Raw genomic sequence first — 20,899 nt, forward strand, 5'->3', positions numbered from 1 at the left:
CATTCCGTGGGCACAGCCATCTTGGTTGGGGTTAATTTGCATACTCACTCTGATTGGCTGGTGGGTGTGGCTTGTGGGTGTATCAGAGGTATGGTCAATTTGCATATTACACTTTTATTAGATAAGATTATTTTTATTTTTATTTATTTAATTTTATTTTTTAAATAAATCTTTATTGCTCAGATTATTACAATTGTTTCTCTTTTTCGCCCCCATAGCACTCTTCCACCCAGTACCTGCCCCACCCTCTGCCCTTACTTCCCCCTTCACCATTGTCCTCATCCATAGGTGTAGGATTTTAATTCAGTCTCTTCCTGCACCCCCACACCCCTTTCCCCCTGATAATTATCAATCCACTCCCTTTCTTTACCCCTGATTCTATTATATTCACCAGTTTATTCTGTTCCTCAGATTTTTAATTCACTTCTGGCCTGCATAGTTTATGTTGAGAAATCAGCTGATAGTCGTATGGGTGCTCCCTTATAGGTAACCAACTGCTTTTCTCTTGCTGCTTGTAAGATCCTCTCTTTGTCTTTTGCTCTTGGAATTTTAATTATGATGTGTCTTGGTGTGGTCCTCTTTGGATTCCTCTTGTTTGGGGTTCTGACGCTTCCTGTACTTGTAAGTCTATTTCTTTCACCAGGTGGGGGAAGTTTTCTGATATTATTTATTCAAATATGTTTTCAGTATCTTGCACTCTCTCTTTTTTTGGAACCTCCATAATTCTGATGTTGGTACGCTTGAAGTTGTCCCAGAGGTTCCTTACACTATCTTCAACTTTCTAGATTCTCTTTTCTTCTTGTTTCTCCAGAGGAGTGTCTTTTGGCTCTTTGTATTCCAAATCTTTGACCTGATTTTTGTGTTCCCCTATTCTTCTGTTGGATCTCTGCAAAATATTTTCCATTTTAGTCAGTTTATGTTTAATTTTTAGTTGGGTCTCATTAAATTTATCAGCCTTTTCTATGAAATTATTGAAAAACCTTATAACTGTGGTTTTGAACTCTATATCCTCCATCTTTTTTGTTTGAGATCTATTTCCTTGTCTCAGCATTTTCACTGCTTCCCAGAGTTAGTAGGATGGCTTTGTGTGTTTGGTGTCCTATATGGCCCAGTGGGTCAGCCTCCCCAGTTACCTTGGTGCTCCCCTTTGTGGACTGCGTGTGCAGCCTTGTTGTAGTTAAGCCTTGATTGTTGTTGGTATCCCTGGAAGGAATTGACCTTCAGCCCAATTGGATGTGAGTATCAGTTGTGTCTACTCTTGGATACCTTCTGTATTGGAGACAGTCTTATAGGATCAGACTTCCAAAATTGCAAAAACCTCTTTGCTTAGCTTGATGGGGTGGAGTCTCAGGGCTGAGCTGACAGTCTTGGCTTCCCGTCAGCCCTGCCCTTGTGTGCTTGCCTGAGTTTCTACCTGACCTCTCTCTTCCGTGGCTCCCCTGACTTTCTGCCTGACCATCCCAGATTCCCTGTGCAAGAAAGTGGGTGCCCCAGGGACTCGCCTGGAATTGGGTTGGGTCTCTGTAGTCTGAAGTTTAGCTCTCTGTGTGCACTCACTCGCGTGTGACTGTAGACCCTGTCCACTATGGCTCCCGGCTACCCCAGTCTCCCAGTCTCTGAGTCTCTGGGTGCCTTTCTCTATAGTTCAGACTCCACCCATATGAGCCTGGGTCCACAGGTTTTCAGCCAGGGTTGGGATTCAGTACAGTTGGAAAGGGTTCAGTGTAATCAAAGACTTCCTTTCCCCTCCCACCAGCCAGGCATTCAGCTGCAATTCCTCTCTGCGTGCATGCAAGTCACCCTACTTCAGCACTTTGCTGCTCCCAATCCGATCCGTGAGCCTCTCTCCTTCTTTCTAGTTGTAGATTTCCCACTCTACCAGCTTTCCTGTGTTTTTGGATGATGTTCGTTGTGATTTTAGTTGTTGTTTTGAAATTGTTGTGTGAGACGGCAGCTTAGGTGCTTACCTAGGCCACCATCTTGGTTCCTCCTCCAATAATATTATTTTTAAAATATATTTTTATTGATGTCAGAGAGGAAGGGAGAGGCAGAGAGATATAGAAATGCCAATGATGGGATGGAATCATTGATTGGCTGCCTCCTGTACCCCCCTCCTGGGGAGAAAGCCTGCCACCTAGGCATGTGCCCTGACAGGAATCAAACTATGACCTCCTGGTTCATAGATCGATGCTCATTCCCTGAGCCATACTGGCCAGAATACCTAACATATTTTTCCTGTTTATTTTTTTATGGTCTATCTCCATTACTGGAATGTAAGTTCAATGAGTGTAAGTATTTGTCTGTTTTTTTTCGTAGTTGTATCCCAATAACCTAGCACAGAACTCAATAACTATTTGTTGAATAAATAAAAGACTTAATGAATGAATCACTCAATGGCAGTAACCTAGGGAGAATGTAGGTCATAGTCTGAGGAAAAAAATAAAACATTTTTCAGAGATATGCTGCCAATATAAAATATAGCTCATAAGATCACCTCAGTATTAGTGAAAGAGATCCAGCAGTTCTCTTTTCAGGACATACAGGCACTTTAAAGGCAAATGATAATATGTAAATATGATCCATGAAATCTGTGATTTTATTCTAAATCCAATGTAAAGTTTGACAGGTGAGATGGTTTTGAAACCTGATTTGGTAATCCATTTAGCATTTTAAAACCTATATATCACTAATGGAATGACAACTTGAGAAAATTAATGTGTATTGTTGATCTTTATTTTTCCTGAAAATCTGGTGTGCTCTGGCTCTTAGGATTTTCTGTTGGTTGCCCAGTCTCCATCTGGGACTTAGCTTCCTAATTTTATTAAGGCTCAATTCAAAGACACACATGTGTACACTCTGGTTTCCTATTACTAGTTCATTAACAAGTTCATCATGTGTTTGTTCCTGTCTCAGCATTTTCAAGAAACAAATTGGGAAAGATCACTATGTTATTGTAAAATTCAATGTGATTGCTTCTTTGAGCTGTTTTTATTGGCGAACTATTTATAATGCAATTAGATGTAAAAGAGAACAAATGAGAGAGTTGTTCTGTAAATTGTATTTTTGGAAAATAATGTAGGTAGAAAAAAACCATTAAGTAGAAAAGGTTATATCTGGAGAAGAGCCTAGTATGTTTCAATGAATTTATGGAGAAAAGGCTTTTACCATACTTCATCATTTATTTTTAAAGGATTAAAATAAATTAAAGTTATTATTACTAAATAGCAGTGTGGTAGAGTGCAAATTGATTCTTATATAGGTTATTACTAATTAAATTACCTGATTAGACCATCTCTCAGTTCAGGACCTTGGTTTCCTTGGCTCTAAAAAGAAAATATTATATTAGAGTGCTTAGATTTGTTTCAGCCTCACCAGTTTAAGATTCTGTGAACATGATACTTTCTGATCTTTTAGAGTAGGAGTATCAGTTCTCATGCTATGATCAATAAACATTAATATTTATCTTGATAACTGTTGAATCTAGATAATGGATAAATGCAATTTCATTGTACTATTTTGACTTTTATGTATGTTTCAATTTTCTCCAACAATAATGAATTTAGAAATTAATTAATAAATGCTTGACAATAGATAATATACTACATTCAAACTGATCTTGTGAAGTCTATTTCATGTCTATACTGTTTTCTTCCATTGTCCTCTGAATCAGTTACACAAAATAGCATTCCCTCTTATGATTTTGCATTTACACTGCCATTATGCATTCCAAAGCAGTTTTCTTCCATTTTTAGGTAACCATGCCAAGATTCAGACAAGATTAACAAATTTCCCAATATATAGTACAGATTTTCAAGGTGAAGGTATTTATTGCTCAGGAAGCTATCAAACTTTTCTTACAAACATGATATAATTTATATTGATTTGGCAACTCACAACATGTAATTTAGATTAGATTAAGAGTTCAACTTTGCTTTTAAATGTAAATTGCACAGAATTGAAGATGGCTGCTGTCAGGAATGCAGACTGTAAGATATTGTATGAGTGAAAAGACAAAGGGAGAGTGTGTGGTCACACAGGGAGTGTTTGTTGGTGAGTTGAGGGACAGCTATACTCCAGGAGACTGTGGGGGACAATTGGACAGGGCTCCCCTGACCAGGCAGCCCCAACTCCTGCTATTATAGGTTCCCTCCCGGAGTGACTGGCTTGGATGAGGAGACCACACCATCTAGAAGGAAAAGTGGATGTTTCAGGAGCCTGAAAAGCCCAGGAAATCTACAACTATGGCACCCACAAAACACCTGCAAACCCAAGAACACCAGTCCCCAAGTGGCACAAGCACATGGATTCAGAAGAGCTCTACACTCCACAGTAAGGTCAGATTTTGCCTGGAATAAGGAGAGAGAGAACTACATAACCAGACATGTGGAGAAGAGAAAACATGGGGAGACAAAGAAACAGCCCACATATGAAAGAAAAGCAGGCATCACCAGAAAAGGAAGTAAACAAAATGGAGGCAAGCAACCTGTCAGAGAAAGAATTCAGAGAAATGGTCATAAGGTGGATGAAAAGAATGGAAGACAAATTCTTCTATATGTGTAAGAACCAAGAAGAAATGAAGAAGAATCAAGAAGAAATGAAAAATTACATTGCTGCTGTAAAGAACTCAATAGAAAGCATCAAGAGTAGTCTAGAAGAAGCAGAGGACCACATGAGTGAAATAGATGACAAGGTGGGATAAAATACTCAATTAGAGCAGCTTCTAGAAAACAAACAAACAAACAAACAAAAAATACCTAAAAGCAGGAGGAGACCCTAAGGGAACTTTGGGACAACATGAAAAAAAAAAAAAAAAAAAAAAAAAGCAACAAAACCAACATCTGCATAATAGGGGATCCAGAAGGAGAGGACACTGAGCAAGGAATAGAAAACCTGTTTGAAGAAATAATGACAGAAATCTTCCCTGATATAGGAAAGAAAAAACCCACACAAATCCAAGAAGCTCAGAGTCCCAAGCAAAATGAACTCCAAAAGACTGATGCCAAGGCACATTATAATTAAATTGGCAAACACCAATGACAAAGTAAGAATCTTAAAAGCAGCCAGAGAGGGAAAAAAAGTTACCTACAAAAGATCCCTCATCAGACTAGCGACTGATTTCTCAACAGAAACACATCAGGCCAGAAGGGAATGGAATCAAATATACAAAGTCATGCAAAGGAAGGGTCTGAATCCAAGAATACTGTATCCAGCAAGGTTACTAATAAAAAATTGAAGGTGAAATTAGGAGCTTTACAGACAAAATAGGACTAAACCACCAAACCAGCAATGCAAGAAATGCTAAAGGGTCTGCAAAATAATAATAATAATAATAATAATAAATAAATAAATAAATAAATAAATAAATAAATAAATAAAAAAGAAATAAGAAGCAAAAAAGGAATATAGGGGTAAAGAATAAAAAATGGTGACAAACAAGTGCCTATCAATTATAATTTTAAATATAAATGGATTAAATGCCCTAATCAAAAGACATAGGGTAACAAATTGGATAGGAAAACATGACCCATATATCTACTGTCTACAAGAAACCTAACTCAGAATAAAAGACACACACAGACTGAAGGTGAAGGGATGGGAAAAGTTTTTTCAGGTGAATGGAAATAGATTGGAATAATTATCTATAACATTCTGAAATACAGGCCAATTTTTCCTCTTGCCATCCTACACATTACCAGGCCATTTTTAGAAGATAACGTGACAGACTAGAGTTCAGGTAAGAAAGTATCTTTTGATGTTAAGTACCACTTGGTTCAAATTCCTATTTTAACCTTTTCCCTAAATGTGAGGCTCTGGGAAAATTTTTTAACTTCTCTGAACATCAGTTATCTTTTATATAAAATAGGAATGTCAATAAAGTGTATATATAATGGGGTTACAGTGAGGACTAAAGAACATGGTTAATTATTAAGCATACTACCTGGTAAGCAGCTTAAATAAACAATATAGGTCTATTTATGTCATCATTATTTTTTCATTTAGTTATTTGTAGTAGAATAAAATGTAGGTGTGAAAGGGTTTAAACAAACAAGGAAGGAAATGTGGCTATTTTGTTTACCTTCACTAGAAGCATTCAATACATATTTATTGAACATCTGCTTTACTCTAGGAATTGGATTTATAGAAGCAAGTAAGGCACACTTTTTATTCTTAAGAACACAGACAGCAGTTCCCTCTTATCTGTGGTTTTGCTTCCCTCAGCTTCAGTTATCTGTGGTCAATTGCAGTATGAAAATATTAAATAAGAGATTCCAGAAACAAATAATAAATTTCAAATCATATGTCCTTTTGAGTTGTTTTATTGAAAACATGTGTTGTCCTGCATGGGGAGTGCATCATCTCTTGGTCCAGTATACCATACTGTATGAATTACCTGCTCTTTAGTCACTTACTACCCCTCTTTATTAGATCGACTATCATGGTATCACAGTGTTTGTGTTCAATTAATTCTTATTTTACTTAATAATGGCCCCAAAGTGCAAGACTAGTGATGTGGCAATTCTAAGGTGCCAAAAAGAAGCCACAAAATATTTTATTTAATTGAAAAGGTGAAAGTCCTTGGAAAGAAAACAAATCTGTATGCTGAGGTTGCTAAGAAATATGACAAGAATGAATCTTGTATCCATGAAGAAAAAAAAAAAGAAATTTGTCCCACCTCAAGCTGCAAAAGTTAAAGTTACAGTGCCTGGTAAGTGCTCAGTTAAGATAGAAAAGGCATTCTATTTGTGGGTGGAAGACATGAACTATGTTTTCTGATGAAAAGCTGGGGTAGCAATACTCATACCTGACAAAATAGACTTCAAAAGGAAGGCCAGTTTTTAATAAAAGGAATTGATACAACAAGAGGATATAACTCTGGTAAACATATATGCATCCAATACAGGAATACATATATATATATATATTAAAACTTCTGGAGGATTTAAAAATGGAGGTGTACAGCACCCTCATTGACATCACTGGATAGATCTTCTAGATAAAAAAATGAATAAGGAAACAGCAATTATAAATGACACGCTAGATCAGATGGAGTAAATTGACATTTATGGAACATTTCACCCCAAAAATACAGAATACACATTCTTCTCAAGTACACATGGACATTTTCAAAGATAGATCACATGCTAGAACACAAACTCTACAAATTCAAGAAGATTGAAATCATATCAAGCATCTTCTCAGATCACAATGGCATGAAGTTAAAAATCAACTATAATAAAACACTCATAAACATTCAAACACATGGAAGCTAACTAGCACATTTAAAAAAGGTATGGGTGACCAAAGAACTGAAGAAAGAAATAAAAATTTTCCTGGAAAGAAATGAAAATGAACACACGACAATCCAAAATATATGGGACAAAGCTAAAGCAGTCCTGAGAGGGAATTTCATAACCCTACAGGCCTACCTCAAAAAAACAAGAAAAACTGGTAATAAATTATCTAATCTTACAACTTAAAGAATTATAAATAGAGCATCAAGAAAAGCCCAGTGTGATCAGAAGGAAAGAAATAAAATCATAGTGGAAATAAATGACACAGAGACTAATAAAACAATACAAAAGATTAACAAAACCAAGAGATGGTTCTTTGAAAAGATAAGCAAGATTGATGAACCTTTAGCTAGACTCATCAAGAGACAAAAAAAGAAGATACAAATAAACAAAATCAGAAATGAAAGAGGTAATTCAAGTGACTCCACAGAAATAAAAAAGGATGGGGAAAGAAATCATTATTAACAACTATACTCCAACAAGCTGGACAACCCGGAAGAACTGGAAATATTCCTAGAAAAATACAATCTTCCAAAATTCAAACAGGAAGAATCAGAAAACTTGAATAGTCCCATAACTACTGATGCAATTGAAGCAGTAGTAAAAAACTCCCAGCAAACAAAAGCCCTGGTCCAATTGGCTTTACAGGGGAGTTTTACCAAACATCCAAAAAAGAACTAACAGCTATCCTCCTCAAACTATTCCAAAAAATCCAAGAGGAAGGAACATTTCCAAGCTATTTATGAGGCTAGCATTAGCCTAATTTCAAAACCAGATAAAGACACTGCAAAGAAAGAGCATTGCAGGCCAACATCTCTGATGAGCATAGATGCTTAAATCCTCAACAAAATACTAGCAAATTGGATCCAGCATTATAATGGAAAGATCATACACTAAGATCAGGTAGAATTTAGTACTGGGATATAAGGCTAGTACTGAATTGTCAAACCAATGAATGTGATACAGCACATAAACAAACTGGAAAACAAAAATCACATGATCATATCAATTAACACATAAAACACATTTAACAAAATCCAATATTCCTTTTTAATAAAAACTGTCCATGAAGTTGGAATAGAGGGATCATAACTCAACATAATAAAGGCCATAAATGACAAATCACAGCCAAAATTATACTCAATGGGCAAAAACTAAAACCACTTCCTTTAAGAACAGAAACAAGACAGGGATGTCTGCTTTCACCACTATTATTCAATACTAGAGGCCTGGTGCACAGATTCATGAACTGGGGGTGTCTCTCAGCCTTGCCTGTGCTCTCTCACAATCCAGGACTGAGAGTTGTAGTAGTGTGCGAAGTGTCAGGCGGTCGGGGCAGAGCCTCAGTGGGCACCATGCTACTCCCACTTATCCTGGCCCTACTGTGCCTGCCCCATGCTGCTTGGTAGCACAACTGCAGCTGTCCTTGTCTGCCATGAACCTGGTGTCTTGTTTGCAAAGGTGAGCTTAGCAGCGCTCCTGCTATGGAAATGCACTGACCACCAGGGAGCTGCTCCTGAATTGAGCATCTGCCCCCCCCCGCCGGTGGTTAGTGCACATCACAGTGTCTAGTTGACCTATTATTCGGTTGTTGGGTTGCTTAGGCTTTTATTTATATAGATAGTATTGGAAATACTAGCCTCAGTAATCAGATAAGAAGAAAAAACAAAAGGCATCCAAATTGGAAAGGAGGAAATAAAACAATTATTTGCAGATGACATGATATTGTACATAGAAAACCCAAAAGACTTCACCAAGAAACTACTGGATTTAATAAATGAAGTTAGCAATGTAGCAAGATATAAAATTAACATAGATAAATTGATGGAATTTTATACACTGATAATGAACTCTCAGAAATAGAAACAAACAAAAAAATTCCATTTACCATTGCAACAAAAAATTTTAGATACTTAGGAATAAACTTAACCAAGGAGATAAAAGACATGTACTCAAAAACTACAGGATTTTGAAAAAAGAAATAGAGGAAGATATAAACAAGTGGAAGAAAATACCATGTTCATAGACTGATAGAATCAACATCATTAAAATGACCATACTACCCAAAGCAATCTATAGATTCAATGCAATCCCTATTAAAATACCAATCGCATATTTCACAGATTTAGATCAAACAATGCAAAAATCTGTATGAAAGCAAAAAAGACCCCAAATAGCTTCAGCAAGCTTGAGAAAGAAGAACAGAGTTGGAGGAATCACAATACTAGATATCAAGTTATACTGCAAAACCATTACAGCCTGATACTGGCACAAGAACAGACATATAGATTAATGGAACAGAACAGAGACCCCAGAAATTGACCAAAGCCATTATGCTCAATTAATATTTGACAAAGGAGGCAGGAGCATACAATGGAGTCAAGACAGTCTCTTCAATAAATGGTGTTGGAAAAATTGGATAGATACATGCAAAAAAAAAAAAATGATACCACACCACCAACTGACACCATACAGAAGAATAAACTGAAATTGATAAAAGACCTAAATGTAAGTTGTAAAACCATAAAAATCTTAAAAGAAACCATATGCAGAAAAATCCCAGACATCTCTTTTAGTCATACATCTTTATGTATGTTTAACAGTACATCACCTAGGGAGAAGAAAACTGAGGAGAAAATAAACAAATGAGACAACATTAAAATAAAAATCTTCTTCACAGCAAAAGAAATCATCAACAAAGTGAAAAGAGAGCCCACTCTATGGGAGAACATATTGGCCAATGATACATCCAGTAAGGGGTTAATTTCCAAAACATATAAGGAACTCATACAAAAGGAAGACAAAAAAATCCAATTTAAAAATGGGCAAAGAATCTAAATAGACACATCTTCAAAGTGGACATACAGATGGCCGAGAGACATATGAAAACATGCTGAAAGTCACGAATCATCTGCGAGATGCAAATCAAAACAACAATGAGATATCATTTCATCTGTCAGAATGGCTATCATCAACAAATCAACAAATGACAAGTGCTAGCGAGGATGTGGAGAAAAAGGAACCCTCGTGCCCTGACGGGGGAATTTAGATTGATGCAGCCACTGTGGAAAATAGTATGAAATTTCCTCAAAAAATTAAAAATGGATCTCCCATTTGACCCAGTGTTCTCACTTCTAGGACTATATCCTAAGAAACCTAAAACACCAATCAGACAGAATACCATATATCCACCCTTATGTTTATAGCAGCACAATTTATAATAACTTAGATCTGGAAACATCTCAAGTACCCATCTGCACTGCCTCCTGGTGGTCAGCACATATCATAGCGAGCAATAGAACTCCAGGTCTCCAGGTCAAACTCCCACAGGGACATTTTGCATATTAGCTTTATATATATATATATATATATATATATATATATATATATATATATATCTATATATATATATATATATATATATATATATATATATAAATAAATTTTGGAATCCATGTGCAAATGTCTTTGGAAAGATTAACACATTAATATAAATTGCTCTTTAATTAAAATTTATGTTTATATTATTTAAGGTACAAGGTAAATAGTTATAATCAAGCAACCTCAAAATATTATGGCTCAAGCAACAGACCAAAGGTGGCCAGGCAGCATTGATACAGAAAGTCTTCCAATGCCCAGGAACATTCTACCTTGTTGTTTTGTCATCTCTTAGAATGTTGACTTTGCCTTTGTGGTCAATTATAGCTCCCACTATCATGTTTGTGCTGGTTGAGTGAGGGGAGAGAAAGAAGAGGACAAGAGATTTTCCTGTCAAAACATGACCCAAAGGTTGCACACATCACTGCTGCTTGCATATCTACAATGTCTAATTTCTTCATATCTTCATATCAAACTGCAAAGGAGTCTGAAAAATGAAGTCTGGCTTGGAGGCCATGAACACAGCTAAAACTCATGAATTTCTATGGCTAAAAGGAAGGGTAGGAGAATGGACACCGAGAAACAATTAGCAGTATCTGTCTTATTTTATCAGACGACTTTTTATTTATTTTAAATATATTTTTATTGATTTCAGAGAGAAAGAGAGAGGGGAAGAGAGAGGTAGAAACATCAATAATGAGAGAGAATCATTGATTGCCTCTTGCACACACCCCACTGGGGATCGAGCCCACAACCTGGGCTTGTGCCCTTGACCAGAATCGAACCTGGGACCTTTCAGTCCACAGGCCGATGCTCCATCCACTGAGCCAAACCAACTAGGGCTATCAGATTACTTTTAAAAATATTTATCTTTAATGTTGAAAATATTACAGATACCTCCTGTTTCCCTTATTGATCTCTTCTAGCCCAGACCCCCCCCCACACACCGCCTCAGGCCTTCACCATACTATTGTCTATGTCCATGGGTTATGCATATATGCAGATAAGATCTTTGGTTAATCCCTTCCCACCCACCCACTCACCCCAAATTTTTTGATAAGCTTCCTGAAAGACCTAAGTCTTTCCAAAAAAGTGGGCTCATAAAGAAGTGATTATAAAAAAGGTTGACTCATCCGAGTTGTTTTCTGACATCAACCAATTATATGGTGCCAAATTCTCTGATTCCTACAGGGTATCCTATCATTCAATTCAATTCTGACACTTAGTATCTGTAGTTAGTTAGCGAAGACCCCACAGGTTAAGGGCTGAGTCTCACAAGATGCCAGTAGAAATTCAGGAGTTTCTATGACCCCTTACAGATTTGATAATTTGCTAGAACACCTCAAGGAACTCAGATAAATACTTTAATGGTTTACTATGAAGGATTCAACTCAGACATGACCAAATGGAAGAGATATATAGTACAGGGCAAGGTATTGGGGGTGAGAGTGGTGTACCACAGCTTGGGGAGCTTCCATTCTCTCTCCAGGTATGTCAGCTTTCCAGTACCTTGATGTGTTCACCAATGTGGAAGCAATTTGCACAAGTTTAGAAGTTTGTATGGAAGTCTCATTACATGGACACAACTGATTAAATCATTGGCCATTGGTAATTGAATTCAACTTCTAGCCCCTCTCCCCTTCATGAAGGTCAGGGGGTGGGTCTGAAAGTAACAACCTTCTAATCACCCAGTTGGTTCCTCTGGCAATCAGCCCTCTTCTTGAAACTATCCAGGGACTCACCAGTAGTCACTTTATTAGCATAAAATTGGGTATGGCTGAAAGGGACTCATTAGGAAGAACAAAAGACACCCATCACTCAGAAAATTTCAAGGTTTTTAGGATCTCTGTGCCAGAAACTGGGGACAAAGACCAACTATATATATATTTAATGCACACCTGAGGATATGGTGTTTGTTCATTTGTTTTTCAAATATGGTTTTATTGGTTTTAGGGAGAGAGGAAGAGAGGGAGTGAATGTGAGAGAGAAACATTGATTGGTTGCCTCCTATTCAAGCTTAGGTATGTGCTCTAATCATGAATCGAACCTATGACCTTTCTGTATACAGAATGACACTCCAGCCAACTAAGCCACACCAGCCAGGGCCCAAACACATATTTTATTATGCCACAACTTAATATTGTCAGGAGCAGGAGTAAAATTATTCAGAATTTCTAGTTTCTATCCCTCTAATGAGTGGTCGGCAAACTCATTAGTCAATGGAGCCAAATATCAACAGTACAACAATTGAATTTTTTGGGGGAGCCCAATTTTTAAAACTTAAACTTCTTCTAACTCTACTTCAAAATAGACTTGCCCAAGCCATGGTATTTTGTGGAAGAGCCACAATAGAAGGGCCAAAGAGCCGCATATGGCTTGCGAGCTGCAGTTTGCTGACCATGGCTCTAACTAGAAGGTAAATTGTATGAGATTGTATCTAATGCACCTTTGTAACCCTAGCATCTAGCACAGTGCTTGGTACATTGCTGTTTTGTAAACCATTGAATGAATGTGAGTGCATAAACACTAGAGTCTGGCACTGCTGACCTCTGCAGTTTGAGAGTCTTTTAAAAATTGTTTGGTGTTAATCTGGGCACTGGATCATGGATTTCCCAGCTCATTTCCTAAGAAGCTCAGCTCTGGTGTCCTGCTGTTGAATCTGTGGTTGTCTGCAGGGGAATTCAGAGTTCACAAATTAGTTTGTTTCCAAATAATAAAAACAACAACAACTGAGTTTCAGGGAAAGCAGGCAAGTTGAGATGTCCTCTGTCTCACAGTGTGTTCTGCTTAGGACACTGCTTTTCTGTAAAATAGCTAACTCTACTAAATAATTTTTCAAATTAGTTTTCTGGGTATGCTATGATTTAAGAAAAACAAACTCAGAACCTTAGAAGTTTGGCATATGCCTGCATATTTAAAAACTGTTGTTAAATCCAAAGAATTTTGTTAAGGATAGTTTGCATGTGTGTATACATACAAATTATATAGTCAATTGTTATTTTGTAAATTTTTATTGCTTTTCTTTATTTAATGTCCCTTAATCTTACAAAGGAAATAACACTTTGGGAAATTAAATACTGCCTTTGCTGATTGCCTCTTCTGAACAGAAGTTCAGGAATACCCATTTCCTGTTTTGATGGTCAATAGAACGGAAGTCACAGAGCTTTACACAATGAAAGAAATATGATTCCTGCTAGCCAACTGTTTTAGCTAGTGAGGTATTTAAAAATATCTCACCAGTGGCATGATTCTCCAGGCAAACACTGGGCTAGGTGTCAGGTCCACCTAGATTTTATTACTCCTGAATTTTTGACTTTTGGAAAGTGAGTTAACCTATTGCAACTTGATTCATATTCATTTGTAAAACTGAAATAATATCCTTAGCTATCTTGGGGGGATAATGGATACAATAAAATAATATATACATGTTCCTGTTAGAGAGGCCAAGGATAGTATGTGTCTACCCTGGGCCCATCCCAGCTTCACTTATGGTTTCAGCCTATAAAGTCTTAGTTCTGACGCAGCCCTGGCCCAGCGAGAACCATTGCAATAGCCTAGTGTGTGCTTTGCCTCTGGAGTTGATTTGGGGCCCCCAGGAGACTTTACAAGCATCAAGCTTTAGTTTTTATCCCCTACCCTGCCATCTGTTTTTGGTTATTTAGTTAGACTTTGGCTTTGATTTGGAAGCTCAATTCTTCCCCCGTGTCTCTGTTGAAATTGGGGCCCTGACCTAAATCTTTTTGCCTAATTTCTGGTAGACAGTTGGCAAAATCGCTTGTATAATTTTTCCCAGTTCTTTCAGAAGAATGACTTAATCCCAACTCTGCTGAAGAACTTTTCCATCCTGGGGCTTTGATGTACTTCTTGATTCCATATCCGTTGGGTGACAGCAACCCTGGTGTGCTACATATGCGGGTATAGCCCTGCTTCCTTTTTGTGTAGACCTGCTTCCAGCTAGGGAGGGGCTCTTCCAACTAGTCCTTTCTCTGCACCAAACAGGTTCACCCTCAAATTCTCTTATTCTTAGGAGTTACAACATGCCTTGTATCTGGGCAGAGTAATTAGAGTGCTAAGGTACAAGCACATAAGTATCATTGGCAGTTTCAATTGATGTCACCAGAAAGCAACCAACTGGGGCTTTTGGAATATTAAAATGAGTTGGCTTTTTGGTGTCTCTCTCTTTACACCAAGAAGTAAAGCATAGCCTTATGCTTTCACTGAGTAAGCTATCAAGTCAGGGTGGAAGATCATATCAAATCAATTTTAACATATGAGGCATGGTGCATTGTTTCCAACTAGATTGTGTTTTTTATTTTAATTTTATAAGTCTTTATTTTTCAGATTATTACAATTGTTTCTCCTTTTTCGCCCCATAGCTCCCCTCCACTAGGTTACCACCCCACCCTCTGCCCTTACCTCCCCCCACTGTTCTCATCCATAGGTGTACAATTTTTGTCCAATCTCTTCCCAAACCCCACATACCCATTACCCCTGGGAATTATCAGTCCACTCCCTTTCTAAGCCCCTGATTCTATTATATGCACCAATTTATTCTGTTCCTCATATTTTTAATTCACTTGATTTTTAGGTTCACTTGTTGATAGATATGTATTTGTTGTTCATAGATTTATCTTTACTTTTTTCTTCTTCCTCTTCTTAAAGAATACCTTTCAGCAAATCATATGAATCTGGTTTGGTGATGGTGAACTCCTTTAGCCTTTCCTTATCTGTGAAGCTCTTTATCCGACCTTCCATTCTGAATGATAGCTTTGCTGGGTAGAGTAATCCTGATTGTAGTCCTTGCTGTTCATCACTTTGAATATTTCTTGCCACTCCCTTCTGGCCTGCATAGTTTCTGTTGAGAAATCAGTTGACAATCCTATGGTGGACCCTTGTAGGTAATTAACTGTTTTTCTCTTGCTGCCTTTAATATTCTCTCTTTGTCTTTTGCTCTTGGCATTTTAATTATGATATATCTTGGTGTGGTCCTCTTTGGATTCCTCATGTTTGGGGTTCTGTGTGCTTCCTGGACTTGTAAGTCTATTTCTTTCACCAGGTGGGAGAAGTTTTCAGTCATTATTTCTTCAAATAGGTTTTCAGTATCATGCTCTCTCTCTTCTTCTAGCACCCCATAATTCTGATGTTACGCTTGAAGTTGTCCCAGAGGCTGATTATTTTCAACTTTTTGCATTCTCTCTCTCTCTCTCTCTCTCTCTCTCTCTCTCTCTCTCTCTCTCTCTCTCTCTCTCTCCTTCTCTCTCTCTTTCTCTCGCTTTTCTAATTGAGTGTATTTTGCTTCTTTGTATTTCAAATCTTTGACTGGATACTTGCAATCCTCTAGACTGCTCTTGGGTCTCTGTATAATTTTTTTTTCAGTCAGTGCATGCTTAATTTCTAATTGGTCCTTTTTCATATCCTCAAAGGTCTTGCTAAATTTATCAGCCTTTTCTAAGAAATTCTTGAAAAAACTTTATAATTGGTGTTTTCAATTCTATATCCAGCCATTTGTTTTCCTCAATTTCTTTCGTTTGTGCTCTGTTTCTCTGTCTCCCCATTTTCGCTGCTTCCCTGAATTGGTAGGGTAGCTTTGTGTGTTAGGTTTTCTATATGGCCTAGTGGGTCTGCCTCCCAAGTTACCTGAGGTGGACACTCTTGGTGCACCCCTTTGTGGTCTGTATGCATAGCCTTGTAGTAGTTAAGTCTTTTTTTATTATTATTAAATTATCTGTGTACATATTTTAACATTGCCCCCCCTCATACATACCCTCCCTCCCCAGAGTTTTGTGTGCATTGGTTGTACTTATATGCATGTATACAAGTCCTTGGGTTGATCTCTTATCTCCCCCATATCTCCATACTCTCCCCGCTGTAATTTGAAAGTCTGCTTGTTGCTTTACTGTCTTTTTAAATAAATCTTTATTGTTCATATTATTACAAATGTTCCTCTCCCCACCCCCCTCCGTTGCGCAACTCCACCAGGTTCCCACCCCACCTTCTGCCCTTTCCCCACCCCCCATTGTCCTCATCCATAGGTGCACAGATTATGTTTAGTCTCTTCCCACACCCCCCTCTCCCCTTTTCCCAGAGAATCGTCAGTTCACTCCCCTTCCATACCTCTGATACTACTATATTCAACAGTTAATATTTTTCATCAGATTTTTAAAAAATTTCCTTGGTTTTTAGATTCACTTGTTGATAGTTAAGTATTTGTTGTTCATAATTTTTATCTTTATTTACTTTCTCTTCTGAAAGAACCCCCTTCAGCAATTCATATAATTCTGGTTTGGTGGTGATGAACTTCTTTAGCTTTTTTTTTATTTGTGAAGCTCTTTATCTGGCCTTCGATTCTGAGTGATAGCTTTGCTGGATAGATTATTTTTGGCTGTAAGTTCTTACTATTCATCATCACCTTGTATATTTTTTGCCATTCCCGTCTGGCCTGCATGGTTTCTGTTGAGAAATCAGCTGACAATCGCATAGGTGCTCCTTTATATGTAACTACCTGCTTTGCTCTTGCTGCTTTTAATATTCTCTCTTTGTCTTTTGCTCTTGGAATTTTAATTATGATTTGTCTTGGTGTGGTCCTCTTTGGATTCCTTTTGTTTGGAGTTCTGTGTACTTCCTGGAATTGTAAGTCTAATTCTTTCACCAGGTGGGGGAAGTTTTCTGTCACTATTTCTTTCGGTATGTTTTCGATATCTTGTTCTATCTCATCTTCTGAGACCCCCATAATTCTGATGTTGGTTTGCTTGAAGTTGTCCCAGAGGTTTCTTATATTATCTTCAACTTTCTGGATTCTCTAGCTTTCTTGCTTCTGCAGAGGAATATCTTCTGGCTCTTTATGTTCCAAATCTTTGACTTTATTCTTGCAATCTTCCATTCTGTTTTTAGGACTCTGTATAATATTTTTTTATTTCAGACAATGTATTATTTATTTCTTGTTGATCCCTTATTATTTCTAGGTGATCCCCTTTCATATCCTCATAGGTCTCATTTATTTTATCAGCCTTTTCTAGGAGATTCTTGAACAACCTTATAAGTGTGGTTTTGAACTCTATATCCAGTCACTTTTTGTCCTCCAATTCTTTCGTTTGTGATCTTTTTCCTTGTCTCTGCATTTTCACAGCTTCCCTGAGTTGGTAGCCTTAAAAGTCTGTGTGTTCTGCTTGGATGTAGTTTCATGGTGGAGCCTACAGCCTTGGCTTCCCTCAGCCCAGCCCTATGCGGCTCCGGAGTCTCAGTATTCCTTAGAGCCCTTCAGTACTTGTTGAAAGCACCTCTGAGGGAAAGGTGCCCTCGATTTTTGCCTGCTACCAAACAGTCTAGGCTCTCCCCGAATGTGCCCAGAATTGGGGTCCAGTTCAGTTGGAAGTGGAGTTGGAGGTGGCCTTCAGAGCAGTCTGGAGCTTTTGTCTCCTTCCCGCCAGGGCAATCCCACAGCACAGCCAACAGACCCTTCTCTGCGCGCAACGTGCATGCCTCTGGGACGTCCTTTCTATGTGTGCAATATGCGAGCTTCCGGGACCTCCTTTCGCAGCTCCCCTGGGTTTCTGCCTTACCGCCCAGCTGCCTCTGTATGAGCCTGGGTCCCCGGGGTTTGGTCTAGAACTGAGGTTCAGAGCAGTCGGAACTGGGGCTCAGCACAGTCTGGAGCTTTTTTCTCCTTCCCGCTAGGGCAATCTAGTAGCAGAGACAACAGTCCATCCTCTGCGTGCAATGTGCGCTCCTCTGGGGGCTCTGCCTTTCGCCGCTCCCCTGGGATTCCACCTCACATCCATGACTCCCTCTGTATGAGTCTGGGTCCCCAGGGTCTAGCCTACAACTGGGGTTCAGTGCTATTGGAACTGGGGTTCAGCACAGTCTGGAGCTTTTATCTCCTTCCCGCTAGGGAACACCAGCCAGGCATTCAGCCTCTCCCTTCTCTCCGGCTCCGTCCGCTCTGAGCACGCAGCGTGTCTCCGTACCTTAGACTTTTATAGTTCCTCCGCTCTTCCTTCTGGTTTTCTCCTAGCTTCTCGTTGTAGAATTTCCACTCAGTCGACTTTCCTGTAGTTCTGGGTAATGTCCATTTTATATTTTATTTGTATTTTATTGAAATTGTTGTGTGCGGCTGTGGTTAGGAGTTTACCTGTGCAGCCATATATCTATCATTTGGTTCATCAGTTTATAATGTTCTTTAATATCCATAAATGAGTGAGGTCATGTGGTATTTCTCTTTCATTGACTGGCTTATTTCATTCAGCATGATGTTTTCCAATTCTATCCAGGTTGCTGCAAATGATGAGAATTCCTTCTTTTTATTGGCAGGATAGTATTCTATTATGTAGATGTACCATAGTTTTTCAATCCAATCATTTGCTGACGGGCACCTAGGCTGTTTCCAAATTCTAGCTATTGTAGATTGTGCTGCTATGAACATAGGGGTGCATATATCCTTTTTGATTGGTGTTTCTAGTTTCTTGGGATACATTCATAGGAGTGGGATTACTGGGTCAAATGGGAGTTCCATTTTCAGTTTTTTGAGGAAACTCCACACTGTTCTCCACAGTGGTTGCACCAGTCTGCATTCCCACCAGAAGTGCACCAGGGTTCCTTTTTCTCCACAACCTCGCCAAAGCTTGTTGTTTGTTGATTTGTTGATGTTAGCTATTCTGACAGGTGTGAGATGGTACCGCATTGTTGTTTTGATTTGCATCTCTCTGATAATTAGTGACTTTGAGCATGTTTTCATGTGACTCTTGGCCTTCCTTCTGTCTTCTTTTAAGAATATTGTATTTAGGTCCATTGCCCATTTTTTAATGCATCATTCATTTTCCTTTTATTTAGTTGTATAAGCTGTCTTTGATGTTGGGGATTAAACCTTTATCAGTGATAACATTTGCAAATATGTTATCCCATACAGTGGGCTTTCTTGTTCTTTTGTTGATAGTTTCTTTTGTTGTAAAAAAGCTATTTATTTTGATGTAGTCCCATTTGTTCATTTTCTCTTTAGCTTCCATTGCCCTAGTGAAGAAGTTCTTTTGGCATATGTCTGAGATTTTGCTGCCTGTGGATGTCTCTAGTATTTTTATGGTTTCCCGTCTTATAAGTCCTGTATCCATTTTGAGTTTATTTTTGTGTATGGTGTAAGTTGGTGATCTAGTTTCATTCTTTTGCATGTATCTGTCCAATTTTCCCAACACCATTTATTGAAGAGACTGTCTTGACTCCAGTGTATATTCGTGCCTCCTTTGTCAAATATTAATTGAGCATAGTGATTTGGGTTGATATCTGGGTTCTCGATTCGATTTCATTGATCTATATGTCTGTTCTTGTGCCAGTACCAGGCTGTTTTGAGAACAATGGCTTTGTAATACAGCTTGAAGTCTGGTATTGAGATCCCTCCTACTTTACTCTTTTTTCTCAGGATTGCTGTGGCTATTCAGGGTCTTTTATTGTTCCAAATGAACTTTAGGAGAGTTCTTTCTAGGTCAGTGAAATATGCCGTTGGTATTTTAATGGGGAGTGCATTGAACCTATAGATTGCTTTAGGAAGTATGGACATTTTGATGATGTTGATTCTATCAATCCATGAACATAGTATGTTCTTTCATCTGTTTACATCTTCCTCTATCTCTTTTTTCAGTGTCGTGTAGTTTTCCACATATAGGTCCTTTACTTCCTTAGTTAAGTTTATTCCTTGGTATCTTAATTTTTTTGGTGTGATGGTAAATGGAATTGCTTATTTAGTCTCTGTTTCTGTAAGTTCACTGTTGGTGTACAGAAATGCCATAGATTTCTTGGCATTAATTTTGTATCCTGCTACATTGCCAAATCCATTTATTAAGTCAATTAGTTTTTTGATGGAGTCTTTTGGGATTTTATGTACAATACCATGTCATCTGCAAATAAGGATAACTTTACTTCTTCTTTTCCAATTTGATGACTTATAATTTGTCTAATTGCAATGGCTAGTACTTCCAGTACAATGTCAAAGAGGAGTGGCGAGAGTGGGCATCCCTGTCTTGTTCCTGTTCTTAGAGGGAATGGTTTTAGTTTTTGCCCATTGAGTATGATGTTGGCTGTGGGCTTATCATATATAGCTTTTATTATGTTGAGGTATGATCCTTGTACTCCCACCTTGTTGAGAGTTTTTATCAGGAAAGTGTTTTGGATTTTATCAAATGCTTTTTCTGCATCAATTGATATGACTATATGATTTTTATCTTTCAATTTTTTTATGTGATGTA

The 20,899-nt window shown here is 38.0% G+C and overlaps 1 protein-coding gene and 1 long non-coding RNA gene across 2 annotated transcripts in view; one reads left to right on the forward strand and one right to left on the reverse strand.

The window, feature by feature from the left end:
• LOC311615093 overlaps window positions 1-20,899 on the reverse strand; it is a 629,078-nt gene that overhangs the window by 63,375 nt on the left and 544,804 nt on the right. The gene's annotated exons all lie outside the window — the stretch shown is intronic.
• The window catches only part of IL13RA2 (interleukin 13 receptor subunit alpha 2), a 110,754-nt gene that overhangs the window by 13,193 nt on the left and 76,662 nt on the right, over window positions 1-20,899 (forward strand). The window lies entirely within an intron of this gene.

The sequence above is a fragment of the Pipistrellus hanaki genome (assembly GCF_964339955.1).
Source record: "Pipistrellus hanaki genome assembly, chromosome: X".
In the NCBI taxonomy this organism is placed as follows: domain Eukaryota; kingdom Metazoa; phylum Chordata; class Mammalia; order Chiroptera; family Vespertilionidae; genus Pipistrellus; species Pipistrellus hanaki.